The following is an 18,077-nucleotide window of genomic DNA, read 5'->3' as shown; positions in this document are numbered from 1 at the left end:
TGCTACATCAAATGGCACATAGAGAAGGGGGTAATGGAACACATATGTCCAATAGATTTGATCTCCTTTAACCTGGTAACCACCATCTTCTAATCTGTAGTTACACAGGTGTATACGTACATATATGGTACACTCACAGTGTGAGTATGCCTTGTGATATGGCAGTTAAAATATTAAATAATCTACAGTGTTGCGATTGTGCATAATTATGGATTTGTAGCATGACTAAACTGTTCTATTAAACTCTTGTTGCTAATAACATACAAAAATAATTAATCGGTTTTAATACTCTGTGATCTCATATTAATTAACATTTTTTAATTCCATTATCGTTCAATGAAAATTATGCCAGTCTTTGAAATTTTAATATTGTAATCCTAGGAATATATGTATGTTGGAAGAAAACTATTTAGTGTGCAAGCAGTGTTGGCCGAAATAGGGAAAATCCCTATATGTAGATATTTTTCTAATTTTTAGCGTCTTGTAGGGAGGTAGGGGCACAACATAATGACTTTTTTACTTAACACATTTTTTATGTTAATAATTTTTACAGTTTTGTCTAAAATTTATTTGTATAGAACATTTTGTCAAAAATTTATTTGTATAGAAAATTTTGTCAAAATTTTAATTCTATAGAAAATTTTGTCAAAATTTTATTTTTATAGAAAATTTTAGTCAAAATTTTATTTCTATAGAAAATGTTGGTCAACATTTTATTTCTGTAGAAAATTTTCCAAAATTTTATTTCTATAGAAAATTTGGTCAACATTTTATTTCTGTAGAAAGTTTAAATTAATATTAAATTTTTCGTTGGTGTCAATAATGTTCATTTTGAATAATTTTTCTACCAGCTTATTATTTTTCGTCTGGAGTGTTGAAGTCGGATCTCTTTTTAAGCGTCTATATGTACATATATCTCTTAAAATACTTTTCATCTTTATTTCATAATCGTCTTTATACATCGCTACGGTTTTCCCTCTTTATCCCCCTGAAGACGAACATCGGAGATGTTTCGAAATATTGGATAATTTTAAATAAAAATACAACTCAAACAAACCAACATCTATTTTTATTCATATGACCTCAAGCCGGACTAAACAAATATAATTAAAATTTTATTTCTATAGAATTTTTTTTATTTCTATAGAATATCATCTCAAAATTGTATCTCTAAAGAAAATTTGGTCAATATTTTATTTCTATAGAAAATTTTGGTCAAAATTTTATTTCTACAGAAAATTTTGGTCAAAATTTTATTTCTAAAGAAAATTTGGTCAATATTTTATTTCTATAGAAAATTATGGTCAAAATGTTATTTCTACAGAAAATTTTGGTCAAAATTTTATTTCAACAAAAAAATTTGTCAAAAATTTATTTATTTATTGGAGTTATTTCTATAGAAAATTTTGATCAAAATTTTATTTCTATAGAACATGCTGGTCAACATTTTATTTCTGTAGAAAATTTTGGTCAACATTTTCTTTCTGTAAAAAATTTTCTAAAATTTTATTTCTGTAGAAAATTTGGTCAACTTTTTCTTTCTGTAGAAAATTTTTTCAAAATTTTATTTCTATACAAAATTTTCTTTCTTTAGAAAATTTTCTCAAAATTTTCTTTCTTTAGAAAATTTTCTCAAAATTTTATTTCTATAGAAAATTTTCTCAAAATTTTATTTCTATAGAAATTTTTCTCAAAATTTTATTTCTATAGAAAATTTTAGTCAAAATTTTATTTTTATAGAAAATTTTGGTCAACATTTTATTGCTATAGAAATTTTGGTCAAAATTTTATTTCTATAGAAAATTTTGTCAAAAATTTATTTCTATAGAAAATTTTGTCAAAAATTTATTTCTATAGAAAATTTTGGTCAAAATTTTATTTCTATAGAAAATGTTGGTCAACATTTTATTTCTGTAGAAAATTTTCTAACATTTTATTTCTATAGGAAATTTGGTCAACATTTTATTTCCGTAGAAAATTTTCTAAAAATTTTATTTCTATACAAAATTTTCTTTCTTTAGAAAATTTTCTCAAAATTTTATATCTATAAAAAATTTTCTCAAAATTTTATATCTATAGAAATTTTTCTCAAAATTTTATTTCTATTTTATTGCTATAGAAATTTTGGTCAAAATTTTATTTCTATAGAAAATGTTGGTCAAAATTTTATTTCTAGAGAAAATTGTGTCAAAAATGTATTTCTATAGAAAATTTTGGTCAAAATTTTATTTCTATAGAAAATGTTGGTCAACATTTTATTTCTGTAGAAAATTTTCTCAAAATTTTATTTCTATACCAAATTTTTTTTCTTTAGAAAATTTTCTCAAAATTTTATTTCTATAGAAAATTTTCTCAAAATTTTATTTCTATAGAAATTTTTCTCCAAATTTTATTTCTATAGAAAATGTTGGTCAAAATTTAATTTTTATAGAAAATTTTGGTCAACATTTTATTGCTATACAAATTTTGGTCAAAATTTTATTTCTAAAAAACTTTCTATACAAAATTTTCTATACAAAATTTTTCTTTACAATATTTTCTTTCTTTAGAAAATTTTCTCAAAATTTTATTTCTATAGAAAATTTTCTCAAAATTTTATTTCTATGAAAATTTTTCTCAAAATTTTATTTCTATAGAAAATTTTGGTCAAAATTGTATTTTTATAGAAAATTTTGGTCAACATTTTATTGCTATAGAAATGTTGGTCAAAATTTTATTCCTATAGAAAATTTTGGCCAAAATTTTATTTCCAGAGAAAATTTTGTCAAAAATTTATTTCTATAGAAAATTTTGTCAAAATTTTATTTCTATAAAAATTTTGTCAAAAATTTATTTCTATAGAAAATTTTGTCAAAATTTTATTTCTATATAAAATTTTGTCAAAATTTTATCTATAAAGAAAATTTTCTCAACATTTTATTTCTATAGAAAATTTTAGTCAAAATTTTATTTATATAGAAAATTTTCTTAACATTTTATTCCTATAGAAAATTTCTCAAAATTAGTAAAATTTTACCAACTGTCACATCCTGAAAAAACTCTATTTTAACACGTATTTAATTTCATCGGTTCCAGCGACAGTGTGATTGTATAAGAAATATAGTACATGAATATAGCAACTGGTCCTGCGTATTTTTGATCTTGGAGTTCCCGGTGCATTAATGGCCACCTTTTCAGTACTTCAGTCAACGAGATCAAAAATTAATCTGCAGGATCTCCTCTGTACAACCATATGCACAAGGAGATTCTGAGTTCCGATTATTAGATTATAATGAAAGATATGCAGTCCTGGGTTTTCATGAACACATTTCAGAATGTTACGAATGTTAAATAGATGGGTCATGTTACATATTTGCTTTGAAAAAGTAATATTATGCTCTTGAGACATGTTTGACATATCATTGTTCTTCTCCGGGTATGGGGTACTCTAAGTTGATACGTTGCTTGTCCATTTACATTCCGATTCAGAAGATTATATTTCAGAAGAAATATATCGGACTATTTTCTGGACATTTTAAATAAAACATATCAGACCAAATTAACAACTACATACCTTGTTAAATCCTATACATTTCTATGTACTCTGAAACTTATAAACTAACTTACATATTCTGGGCTTTTAGATAGTAAAGCGACTCTCCAATAGATTATGACGTCAGCAACATATCAACTATACACATGCCACTAATACATTGTTAAAGTTTTCATTTAAACTACAGCACTAGAATTTCAGGACCAAATAAGAGAGGGAGTGAATGAGTGAGAAAAAAATCCCACCGCAATATAAATAATGTTATGGCTGTCTTCTGTTGTTGTTATGTCTCTTCACAATGTCAAGATGAGAAATGTAACAGAATGTTGGCATGCAAATAAAGAGTGACAAGCATTTGTTGTAAAATGTAGCGGATAAAATGTATATGTAATTCATATACATAAACATATTTACGTATGTTACACCCAATGATGGCAAATGTGAAAATAATACGTAAACTAAGTAAAAATTGGCTCAAAGACTTTTTCATTGAGGCATTTTTTTTCTAAGAATCAGTCGGATTTAGATGAAGCTATCAAATAAATATAACTAAAATTTGTCCGATTTGTCAATTGCTACAAATATATGACAAAAGAGTTCACTTCAAGCACTATTATGTTCGTGTAATCGCAGTTTTTTTTTGGAATATCCTTATTAATTTATTGTTAAAATTTCCTTATTTATGATAGTTACTGCCACATTTAAAAAAAATATATATATCACAATTTTATTCCTGCTGTATAAGAATTATAAATCCCACAATTTTATGAAACCAATAACAAATCGTGATAATGGTTCTATTAATGCAAATATGAATGTCTACACTGAAATAATGTTGACCTAATTTACACAATGTTACGGATAGATTTCTTTAAAATAATGAAATTTTATTTAAAAGAAAGTTTTTTATAAGAAATTAACATATAAGACCCAAATTGAATCATCTCACCCGTCCAGGTCTTACTAAAGACTCTGGAAATGAGTACTACCCAACACTGAAACATATGTATAGTCCGGCATGTGAGATTGGTATCTGGCTTTTCAATAGCTTAATAATACCAATTCCTCAATCTTCATGTCGTATAAACTCAATAATATGGAAAGTTTATAATTTTTGCTCCAAACATTTTTTCTTTAAAGTTAGGAAACTAATCTTGGAAATTTGCCGGAGGGGTCGTATGTCTTTGAATTAAGGAAAAATTTCATTAAAGTAAAGAAAATCTCTTAATTTAGCTGAAATATTGGATCTTTAGATTTAAGATAAAAACGCTTCAAATATATGCAAAGACTTATATTGAGGATTTTGCATCTTTTGATTAAAGTTTTTTTAGTATAAAGGTGGGTATTAAGTTCGAGTTTAGCCGTTAAAATCGTCATTTATTCACTAAAGTGAAAACTAATCAGTAAAAAAAGGCACACAATTATACATATTTGTTGCATATTTCATTATAACTTGATTGGGAATAGCCCAAAGCAAATTTTATCAAAGTTTGTATTTCTTAAAATGGATTATTAAAGAAAAGTAATCGTGAAAAATTGACGATTTTAGCGGCTAAACTCGAACTTAATACCGTTCCTTAAGGGAAATTTTTTTCACTTTGAATTGAATCTCTTATAATTTGGTTTTTATACCCTCCATCATAGGATGGGGGTATATTAACTTTGTCATTCCGTTTGTAACACATCGAAATATTGCTCTAAGACCCCATAAAGTATATATATTCTGGGTCGTGGTAAAATTCTGAGTCGATCTAAGCATGTCCGTCCGTCCGTCCGTCTGTTGAAATCACGCTAACTTCCGAACGAAACAATCTATCGACTTGAAACTTGGCACAAGTAGTTGTTATCGATGTAGGTCGGATGGTATTGAAAATGGGCCATATCGGTCCACTTTTACGTATAGCCCCCATATAAAGGGACCCTCAGATTTGGCTTGTGGAGCCTCTAACAGAACCATATTTCATCCGATCCGGCTGAAATTTGGTACATGGTCTTGGTATATAGTCTTTAATAACCATGCAAAAATTGGTCCACATCGGTCCATAATTATATATAGCCCCCATATAAACCGATCCCCAGATTTGGCTTGCGGAGCCTCAAGGAGAAGCAAATTTCATCCGATCCGGCTGAAATTTTGTACATGATGTTGGTATATGGTCTCTAACAACCATGCAAAAATTGGTCCATATCGGTCTTTAATTATATATAGCCCCCATATAAACCGATCCCCAGATTTGGATTGTGGAGCCTCTAAGAGAAGCATATTTCATCCGATCCGGCTTAAATTTGGTACATGGTGTTGGTGTATGGTCTCTAACAATCGTGCAAAAATTGGTCCACATCGGTCCATAATTATATATAGCCCCCATATAAACCGATCCCCAGATTTGGCTTGCGGAGCCTCAAAGAGATCCGCCTGAAATTTGGTATATGATATTGTTATATGGTCTCTAACAACCATGCAAAAATTGGTCCACATCGGTTCATAATTATATATAGCCCCCATATAAGCCGATCCCCAGATTTGGCTTGCGAAGTCTCCAAGAGAAGCAAATTTCATCCAATCCGGTTGTAATTTTGAACATGGTGTTAGTATATGATCTTTAACAGCCGTGCCAGAATTAGTCCATATCGGTCCATAATTACATATAGCCCCCACATAAAACGTTCTCCAGATTTGACCTCCGGAGCCTCTTGGAGGAGCAAAATTCATCCGATCCGGTTCAAATTAGGAACATGGTGTTAGTATATGGTCTCTAACAACCATACCAAAATTGGTCCAATCACACAAAAATTGGTCCATATCGGTTCATAATCATGGTTGCCACTAGAGCCAAAAATAATCTACCAAAATTTTATTTATATAGAAAATTTTGTCAAAATTTTATTTCTATAGAAAATTTTGTCAAAATTTTATTTCTAGAGAAAATTTTGTTAAAATTTTATTCGGTTCATAATAAAATTTTTATAATTGTCAAAATTTTATTTCTATAGAAAATTTTGTCAAAATTTTATTTCTATAGAAAATTTTGATCAAATTTTATTCGGTTCATAATCATGGTTGCCACTCGAGCCAAAAATAATCTACCAAGATTTTATTTCTATAGAATATTTTGTCAAAAAATTATTTCTATAGAAAATTTTGTTAAAATTTTATTTCTGTAGAAATTTTGGTCAAAATTTTCTTTCTATAGAAAATTTTGTCAAAATTTTTATTTCTATAGAAAATTTTATTTCTATAGAAAATTTTGTTAAAATTTTATTTCTGTAGAAAAATTTGTCAAAATTTTATGTCTACTTTGTCAAATGTCTAATTTGTCAAACTGAATTATATACGTATTGGATCGATCTTTTTTGATTTAATATATACCACATATGGACTTACATACAATTTAGAAGACGGTGTTAGGAGGTTTTAAAATACCTTGCCATCGGCAAGCGTTACCGCAACTTAAGTAATTCGATTGTGGATGGCAGTGTTTAGAAGAAGTTTCTACGCAATCCATGATGGAGGGTACATATGCTTCGGCCTGGCCGAACTTACGGCCGTATACACTTGTTTAAACTGGTATTTATTTGGACGGTGATAGTTATATTAATACAGAGCAAAACGAAAGTCGATAAAATAGATCTGTATCATAATTAAAATCTTTGGCTCGGAATCAATACCAAAATTCTTAAAGGGAGGTCAAAATATTAAAGAATTAAATTTGTACAATGTTTTACTTGTTTACGTTTTCTACTTCAATGGACTTTTTAATTGGAAATATTTTGGGTGTATTTTTCCTATGCATACTCAAAAAAGATCGGTCTCTATGGGGGCTGTAACAAAACACGACATATAACCGTATGGACCTAAAACTATTAAAAAGTAAATTTATACATGTTGACCGAACTTCCATTTTTATACCCTCCACCATAGGATGTGGGTATATTAGGGGTATATTAACTTTGTCATTCCGTTTGTAACACATCGAAATATAGCTCTAAGACCCCATAAAGTATATATACTCTGGGTCGTGGTGAAATTCTGAGTCGATCTAAGCATGTCCGTCCGTCCGTCCGTCTGTTGAAATCACGCTAACATCCGAACGAAACAAGCTATCGACTTGAAACTTGGCACAAGTAGTTGTTATTGATGTAGGTCGGATGGTATTGAAAACGGGCCATATCGGTCCACTTTTACGTATAGCCCCCATATAAACGGACCATCAGATTTGGCTTGTGGAGCCTCAAAGAGAAGCATATTTCATCCGATCCGGCTGAAAGTTGGAACATGGTGTAGGTATATGGTCTCTAACAACCATGCAAAAATTGGTCTACATCGGTCCATAATTATATATAGCCCCCATATAAACCTATCCCCAGATTTGGCTTGCGGAGCCTGAAAGAGAAGCAAATTTCATCTGATCCGGCTGAAAGTTGGAACATGGTGTAGGTATATGGTCTCTAACATCCGATCCGGTTCAAATTTGGAACGTGGTGTTAGTATATGGCCGCTAACAACCATACCAAAATTGGTCCATATCGGTCTATAGTTATATATAGCCGATCCCCAATCACACAAAAATTGGTCCATATCGGTTCATAATCATTGTTGCCACTCGAGCCAAACATAATCTACCAATTTTTGTTTCTATAGAAAATTTTGTCAAAATTTTATTTTTATAGAAAATTTTGTCAAACTGAATTATATACATATTTAATCGTTCTTTTTTAATTTAATATATAATACGTATGGACTTACTTACAATGTAGAAGACGGTGTTAGGAGGTTTTGAGATACCTTGCCATGGACAAGCGTTACCCCAACCCAAGTAATTGGATTGTGGATGGCAGCGTTTAGAAGAAGTTTCTACGCAATCCATGGTGGAAGGTTCATAAGCTTCGGCCGGGCCGAACTTACGGCCGTATATACTTGTTATTTCTCGAGCATTTGCATAAAATAAAAATCCGACGACTATTACCAATACTACCAATAATTAATTCAGATGAGGACTTATATTGAATGATATTTCATACGCCCATATCCTGGATTTGTGTTTTGAAAACTTCATCTTATTGTACTTTGCAAACTGTTATAACAAAAATTTCAATTTTTAAATTATTACGGATTTTCTACAGCAGAACCTATTCCTTTGCCTTTTTAAAATTATTGGGGATTTTTATGGGGAATTTAAATTTAATTTTAGGGAAATTTTACTTATGGAATGACCTCACAACAAATACTAAACGAATGATAAGAATACTATCATTAGTGCAACGAAGTATAAAATGAACAGGTCACGTATAAGTCATAAAAAAAATCACTCATACGATATAACGTCCAAGATCGTAAATTAGAATACTCATACGCCAAAGTATACCACCGATTACAAAATGGGCAAATTATTTTTATACGATTTACAATTAAGGTACACTGCACAAACAGCGTACCTAAAAACCCAATGGAAATGTTCTTTTTGGATCCCGTTTATAAAAATAATTACCATTTTGTTTTATTTCTGTATGTATAGTAAATAATAGTACAATAAATAAATGATTGCTTCAATTAAAAAATGAATTGAGTTTTGCCACCAAAATCAATAAAATTTGAATGAACCAACTAAAAATTTAAAATCTATTTGGATCAATTAAAACAATTTTTTCTGTGTATTTCTATTCATTTCTTTCTATGGCATACTTTATGTCATTGTCTACGTCATTCTTCGGTGAAATTTAATATTCGCAAATATCCTGAGTCTTTCCATTTGTGTCACATAGGGATTATCTTTGGTGTAATATGATAAATTACTATTACGATATGCTTTAATAACCTAGGACAAAATGCTTGATGTCTGGTGCTTTGGGTGTTTCTTTTGAATTATTATTGGACTTCGCATGGAGTATTGATGACGAAAGTTGATAAACCCTTTCATCCCATGGGATTTTTTTTTTTGTAGGAACCCGTATATATAATAGAAGGAAATGACGCATTTATATACAAACGGTCACAATAATAGACAATGAATGAAAATTTGAGAAATAACTTAATTTATATGTTTTAGGACACTATTTTAAATATCTTCACACAAAAACAGGGCTACCGATTTGGAATAAAAAATTAGCTTTCAGAACACTCAAAAAATAAAATTGGTTTATATGGGTACTAACTTAATTAAGTATGGTCCGATATATACCTTTTGCAATAACCGGCGTTCACTACAATTTTTTCATATATTGTGTCAAGATCCTACACCCAGAGAAGGAATATGATCACCTCAAACATGTTTCGATAGCAAAATGTTATTTTTGGACGGAGAACATGTAACATGTTTGCAGCAACCATGTTATTTTCTCAAAAAGCATATGTCTGACTTCGGCAACCATGTATATGTTTGCCGAGAAAACAACATTTTTGCGACAAAAATGTTCCATGGTCACCGCCCAAAAATAACATTTTGCTCTCGTAACATGGTTGAGGTGATCATATTCCTTCTCTGCGTGTACAGACGAACAGGCATGGCTATAAAACCACGACCAAGAATATTACACCTTTATGGCACTCAGACTAGGAACGGTAATGCGTTTTAAAATATCTATGTTTTATATAGAATTTTTCAAATTTATAAATAGTCGGTTTTAATTTTATTGAAATGTGCCCTATTGAAATCGCGAATTTCTACTTTTTGATGAATTATCAACATAAAACACTGATAATTCACCAACACTTAGTCTAGTACTCGATAGTCGATTTTGAGTAATATGAAAGTTCCGTTAGTCGAATTTCGTAAATTACAAAAAGTCTACTTCAAATATTTTTGACAATAGGTCTATTTGTCGAAAATCGATATTCTACCTTGTATCCCCGGCTAAAATTTTAATACATTGCCAACGCTATGGCAACTTAGGTATACCTCCATTTTATGGTGGTGATATGAAAGTAAATATTTTGCAAGCAAACCTAATAAGATGTTGTTTCACTGTGATGTAATTCTTTTTTTTTCAGTGTACAAGCCTAAGATAAATCATTAAAATTTTGTTCAAAGAAAAAATTTGTTCGAAAATTTATTCATCTGTAAATAGAAGGTTTAACAAAAAAAAAATAACCTATCGGTTACCTTCTATTGACGTCAAAACGTGATAACTTCCTTATAGGGAAAATGAAAAAAAAAGGAAAACAAATGCACACACCCCAAAGGTAAGATAAACACATGTATGAAGGCAACAACGTAAACACCTGTACCTATGCATGTATATGCCTCTCCTCCGTCACAACTCTGCGTTGATCTGTTAACCAAGAAAAGCGTCTACGTTAGTTGGTAAATGTTAATGACGTTATTCTATTTGGGTGTCTACGAGCCCTCTTTTTCGCATTTTCCCGGAATTTTATAAAGCGACTGCAAATTCATATGCTGGAGAGTGTGTGTGTGTATATGCCTGTGTTGTCGATATGCGTTCATGGGCAAGGCGCATGTGCCGGCTTCACATGTTGTTGTCTTTAATGGGAACTTGGCTGGTTGATTGCCATATCTCTTTTTAGGCCAACATACCGGTGTTCTTACTCAAGAAATACTAAATCATAAACTAACGTCAAGAGCAAGGCTATATTAACGGTAAGTTTTCTTCTCAGTTCATATCACAAAGTTGAAGGCAAACAAAAAAGCTTTTTTTGAAAACTTTAATGGGTAAAAGAAAGCTTTATATAAATGAACATATGAGATGAGGTTAAAAGAACTTCAATATAGAATGAGGCAGGTAATGGTTGTCTACCCTAAAATTTTTGCTAGAAAAATGTATATTACTAGTTGACTTTAATAAATATAAAATGTAAGACTACCATAGTTAAAGAGAACAAGTATATACGGCCGTAAGTTCGGCCAGGCCGAATCTTATGTACCCTCCACCATGGATTGCGTAGAAACTTCTACGAAAGAATGTCATCCACAATAGAATTACTTGGGTTGTGGTATCTTAAAACTTCTTAACATCATTTTCTAAATTGTGAGTTAGTCCATATGTGGTATATATTAGACAAAAAAGTTACACCCAGAGAAGGAATATGATCACCTCAAACATGTTTTAAGAGCAAAATGTTATTTTTGGGTGGTGACCATGTAACATGGTTTTCGCAACCATGTTATTTTCTCGGAAATCATGTATCTGATTTCGGCAAGCAGGTTATATTTGACGAGAAAATAACATTTTAGTGACAAACATGTTACATGGTCACCATACAAAAATAACATTTTGCTCTTTAAACATGTTTGAGGTGATCATATTCCTTCTCTGCGTGTATGTATAGGTAAGTCTACAAATAATTACGAATCGATATGGACTTTTTGCACGATACGTAGAGAGCCAGAATTGAAATATGGGGGTCGCTTATGTGGGGGCTATATACAATTATGAACTTTATATGGACAAATTTTTGTGTGATTGGGGATCGATTTATGTGAGGGCTATATATAACTATAGACCAATATGGACCTAGTAAGACATAGTTGTTAACGGCCATATACTAGCAGAATGTACCAAATTTCAACTGACTCGGATGAAATTTGCTCCTCCAAGAGGCTCCAAAACCAAATCTCGGGATCAGTTTATATGGGGGCTATATATGATTATGGGATGATATGGACCACTTTTGGCATGGTTGTTAAATATGATATACTACCACCATGTACCAAATTTCAACCAGATCGGATGAATTTTGCTTCTCCATAAGGCACCGGAGGTCAAATCTGGGGATCGGTTTATATGTATATAATAATTATGGAGTGATACGAACCAATTCCTGTATGGTTGTTGAATACAGTATACTAACATCACGTACCAAATTTCAACCGAATCGGATGAATTTTGGTCTTCCAAGAGGTTCCGGAGGTCAAATCTGGGGATCGGTTTATATGGCGGCTATATATAATTATGGACCGATGTTGACCAATTTTTGCATGGTCATTAGAGACCATATACTTACACCATGTACCAAATTTCAGCCGGATCGGATGAATTTTGCTTCTCTTAAAGGCTCCGCAAGCCAAATCGGGGGATCGGTTTATATGGGGGCTATATATAATTATGGACCGATGTGGACCAATTTTTGCATGGTTTTTAGGGACCATATACTAACACCATGTACCAAATTTCAGCCGGATCGGATGAAATTAGCTTCTCTTAGAGGATTCGCAAGGCAAATTTGGGGGTCCGTTTATATGGGGGCTATACGTAAAAGTGGACCGATATGGTCCATTTGCAATACCATCTGACCTAAATTAATAACAACTACTTGTGCCAAGTTTCAAGTCTATAGCTTGTTCCGTTCGGAAGTTAGCGTGATTTCAACAGACGGACGGACGGACGGACGGACGGACGGACATGCTCAGATCGACTCAGAATTTCACCACGACCCAGTATATATATATATATGTATATATATATATATATATATATATATATATATATATATATATATATATATATATATATATATATATATATATATATATATATATATATATATATATATATATATATATATATATATATATATATATATATATATATATATATATATATATATATATATATATATATATATATATATATATATATATATATATATATATATATATATATATATATATATATATATATATATATATATATATATATATATATATATATATATATATATATATATATATATATATATATATATATATATATATATATATATATATATATACTTTATGGGGTCTTAGAACAATATTTCGATGTGTTACAAATGGAATGACCCTCAACCATCCTATGGGGGAGGGTATAAAAATAGTTTTTAGGGCTGCATTTTCGTTTGCCTTTGAAATTGCTGCTGGGTTAGGTTAGGTGGCAGCCCGATGTATCAGGCTCACTTAGACTATTCAGTCCATTGTGATACCACATTGGTGAACTTCTCTCTTAACTCTGAGTGCTGCCCGATTCCATATTAAGCTCAATGACAAGGGACCTCCATTTTATAGCTGAGTCCGAACGGCGTTCCACATTGCAGTGAAACCACTTAGAGAAGCTTTGAAATTCTCAGAAATGTCACCAGCATTACTGAGGTGGGATAATCCACCGCTGAAAAACTTTTTGGTGTTCGGTCGAAGCGGGAATCGAACGCACGACCCTGTGTATGCAAGGCGGGCATGCTAACCATTGAACCACGGTGGCTCCCAAATTGCTGCTAACATATTGAACTTTTACTTATGGAATGACCTCACAAGAAATACTAAACGAATGATGAGAAGACTATCATTAGTGCAACGAAGTATAAAATGAACAGGTAACGTATAAGTGATATTCGTTATAAAAAATCAATCATACGATATGACGTCCAAGATCATAAATTAGAATACTCATACGCCAAGGTATACCACCAATTACAAAATGGGCAAATAATTTTTATACAGTATATAATTAACGAACATTTTCTTTTTGGATCAGGAAGTGGTGCAAAATTGGCTTAGAAGCAATGAATTTTACATGGGCTTGTCATAGAGCGGATGTAATTTTTTAAGCATCTATGTTACTGCATTGATTTCGCCTTAGTTTTTCAGATGTGAACTTCTTGTGATTTGAAAATTAAGGCCATCTCCAGAAAATCATTTTTGAATATGATTTAAAGTAATGATTTAGGAAGAACTTCTATTTTTGTTTTGCTGGATAATGCAGCGAGATATTCGTCTTAGATGTTTATGTCATAAACCATATATGAAAATAATCCACATTGGATCATATAATTCCAGCATAGATATATAATCAACATAGATAGACCATCAGATTCATCTTCGTCAGTGTTTTAATTCCGCACGTTGCCTTCAATTAGAAAGATTTTCGTCACTTGAAATTTATGCACACATTTCAATGCACAAGATATTACTCAGATTGGTTTTCTTGAACTTCGTATAGCACTAAAGACATCTTTAACTCCAATTTTTTCCATCAATACATGAATTTTTTTCTAAACAACAGCAAAAAATATACCTATATTTTCTTTCATAGAGGGTTCACTTTTTTTCGGTATATATATATATATATATATATATATATATATATATATATATATATATATATATATATATATATATATATATATATATATATATATATATATATATATATATATATATATATATATATATATATATATATATATATATATATATATATATATATATATATATATATATATATATATATACTTTATGGGGTCTTAGAACAATATTTCGATGTGTTACAAATGGAATGACCCTCAACCATCCTATGGGGGAGGGTATAAAAATAGTTTTCAGGGCTGCATTTTCGTTTGCCTTTGAAATTGCTGCTGGGTTAGGTTAGGTGGCAGCCCGATGTATCAGGCTCACTTAGACTATTCAGTCCATTGTGATACCACATTGGTGAACTTCTCTCTTAACTCTGAGTGCTGCCCGATTCCATATTAAGCTCAATGACAAGGGACCTCCATTTTATAGCTGAGTCCGAACGGCGTTCCACATTGCAGTGAAACCACTTAGAGAAGCTTTGAAATTCTCAGAAATGTCACCAGCATTACTGAGGTGGGATAATCCACCGCTGAAAAACTTTTTGGTGTTCGGTCGAAGCGGGAATCGAACGCACGACCCTGTGTATGCAAGGCGGGCATGCTAACCATTGAACCACGGTGGCTCCCAAATTGCTGCTAACATATTGAACTTTTACTTATGGAATGACCTCACAAGAAATACTAAACGAATGATGAGAAGACTATCATTAGTGCAACGAAGTATAAAATGAACAGGTAACGTATAAGTGATATTCGTTATAAAAAATCAATCATACGATATGACGTCCAAGATCATAAATTAGAATACTCATACGCCAAGGTATACCACCAATTACAAAATGGGCAAATAATTTTTATACAGTATATAATTAACGAACATTTTCTTTTTGGATCAGGAAGTGGTGCAAAATTGGCTTAGAAGCAATGAATTTTACATGGGCTTGTCATAGAGCGGATGTAATTTTTTAAGCATCTATGTTACTGCATTGATTTCGCCTTAGTTTTTCAGATGTGAACTTCTTGTGATTTGAAAATTAAGGCCATCTCCAGAAAATCATTTTTGAATATGATTTAAAGTAATGATTTAGGAAGAACTTCTATTTTTGTTTTGCTGGATAATGCAGCGAGATATTCGTCTTAGATGTTTATGTCATAAACCATATATGAAAATAATCCACATTGGATCATATAATTCCAGCATAGATATATAATCAACATAGATAGACCATCAGATTCATCTTCGTCAGTGTTTTAATTCCGCACGTTGCCTTCAATTAGAAAGATTTTCGTCACTTGAAATTTATGCACACATTTCAATGCACAAGATATTACTCAGATTGGTTTTCTTGAACTTCGTATAGCACTAAAGACATCTTTAACTCCAATTTTTTCCATCAATACATGAATTTTTTTCTAAACAACAGCAAAAAATATACCTATATTTTCTTTCATAGAGGGTTCACTTTTTTTCGGTGTAGAAATGACAATCCTTCTGTTGCTCGTTGCCTTTTAGATTGTGAAGAAGTAAAATTAGTAATGGGTCTTAAAGGAACTAAACTTAAACCCACTTGTATTTGAATTCAATGAAAAGTGTCGCTCATTATCTTATTGTATGGTTTTCTGGACTTTCTTAAATTTTACAATTTCTTGCCATGGACGTCAATTTAATGGTTATAACATAAAATGCTTTTCATATAAAAATAACTAAAGGAAAACGCCAGTAAAATATATATGCTCAAGGAAACTATTTATTCATAGGAAATTATGAAATAAAACAAAACTTTTTTAATTCCCCAAAGTCAGTAAGCATTTTGTTTATTTTGTATTGACATTGATTGAATGGATTTGTAGAATGGAAGGTACAAAGCATTTCGTAATCATTTGTAAAATCAGTTATACCAAATTTTCAAAATATTGTAACATACTTTTAGGATTTAGATTTAGTGTGTGGCCACAGTTATGTTTTTATTTTTACCTGAAGTTGTAACCGGGTTTTATTAAAAACACATTGAAATAATTAATCAAAATTCCATAGCATATTTTTGGGATGATTTTGTAAAGTACTATAATAGGTGAGTTTTAGTTCCAAGTAGCAAGCGCAGTTTAGTCAAGAACCACTACGAAAATTTATTTATATTTATTTAGCGATCATTCATACCATCTGCGATTATATCAGTTCCTTTTTCAATTGAAACCCCTTTAGGTTTGAAGGTAAACATTTTTTTCCACATAATTTCATTGGACTCTAAACGGCTTAGATTCAAATAGTTTGCGTATTATTTCTACATAGACAAAATATTGACGAAATCTTTGAATATTTATTGAAAACTATTCGAGAAATCATAATAATTCCTTCTTCCCAAACGAAATATTAGACAAATAAAGTTCGTTTCTCATTTGCTTTTTGTTTTAAGGAAGTTTATTTGGAAGAAAAAGTACTTTTTGTGATAATCGTAAAAAGTACTTTTTGTGATAAACGTTTATTCTTTTCCAGGATGTAAAAAACAATGTCATAAAGACGAACTCAAAAAACAATCTTTTCTGGCTAATTGCATTTTCCCTCACATCTTTCTCACTTCCACGAGGTTTTTAGTTCTTAACACCTTTTTCCGGAATACAAACAATGTAGAAGAAATTATTCGATTTTATATTTATACCCTAAACCACATAGTGGTCAGGGTATAATAAGTTTGATCTGCCAAAAAATGTGCCTACCAGAAATATTGATTTTAGACCCCATAAAATATATACCGATCGACTCAGAATCACCTCCTGAGTCGATCTAGCGCTTGGTATCCGTCCGTCCGTCTGTCCATGTATTTGTTGTTCACAGGATTCCGGTCGCAATTATTAACCGATTTTGATGAAATTTGGTTCAGGGATTTTTTTGGGTACAACGACGAACGCTATTGAATTTGGAAAAAATCGGATTAAATTTACATATAGCTCTCATATATATGTATCGCCCGATTTCGACAAATGGGGTTACGTTGTGCTTTTTTACAAACAGATCGTCACCAAATTTGACACAAAATAATCTTTTTCATCACCCTCAAAGTCCGCAAAATTTCATCCAAATCGGTTCAGATTTAGATATAGCTCCCATATATATGTACCGCCCGAGTTTTCTAAATTTGGCTATAAAATCCTTATTTATCAACCAATAGTACTCAAAGTTGACCAAATGTAATCTTCTATAGCACTAACTGTATGTGCAAAAAAACATGGAAATCGGTTCAGATTTAGCTATAGCTCCCATATATATGTACCGCCCGATTTTTCTAAATTTGGCTATAAAACGCTTATTTATCAACCGTTAGTACTCAAAGTTGGCCAAATACAAGCTTCTATAGCACTGTATGTGCAAAAAATCATGGGAATCGGTTCAGATTTAGCTATAGCTCCCATATATATGTATAGCCCGATTTTCCCAAATATGACCATAGAACCCTTATTTATTAATAGATCTTACTCAAAGTTGGC

This window comes from Haematobia irritans, chromosome 1 (genome assembly GCF_050003625.1).
Source record: "Haematobia irritans isolate KBUSLIRL chromosome 1, ASM5000362v1, whole genome shotgun sequence".
Lineage (NCBI taxonomy): Eukaryota > Metazoa > Arthropoda > Insecta > Diptera > Muscidae > Haematobia > Haematobia irritans.
This window is presented reverse-complemented; position numbering follows the sequence as displayed.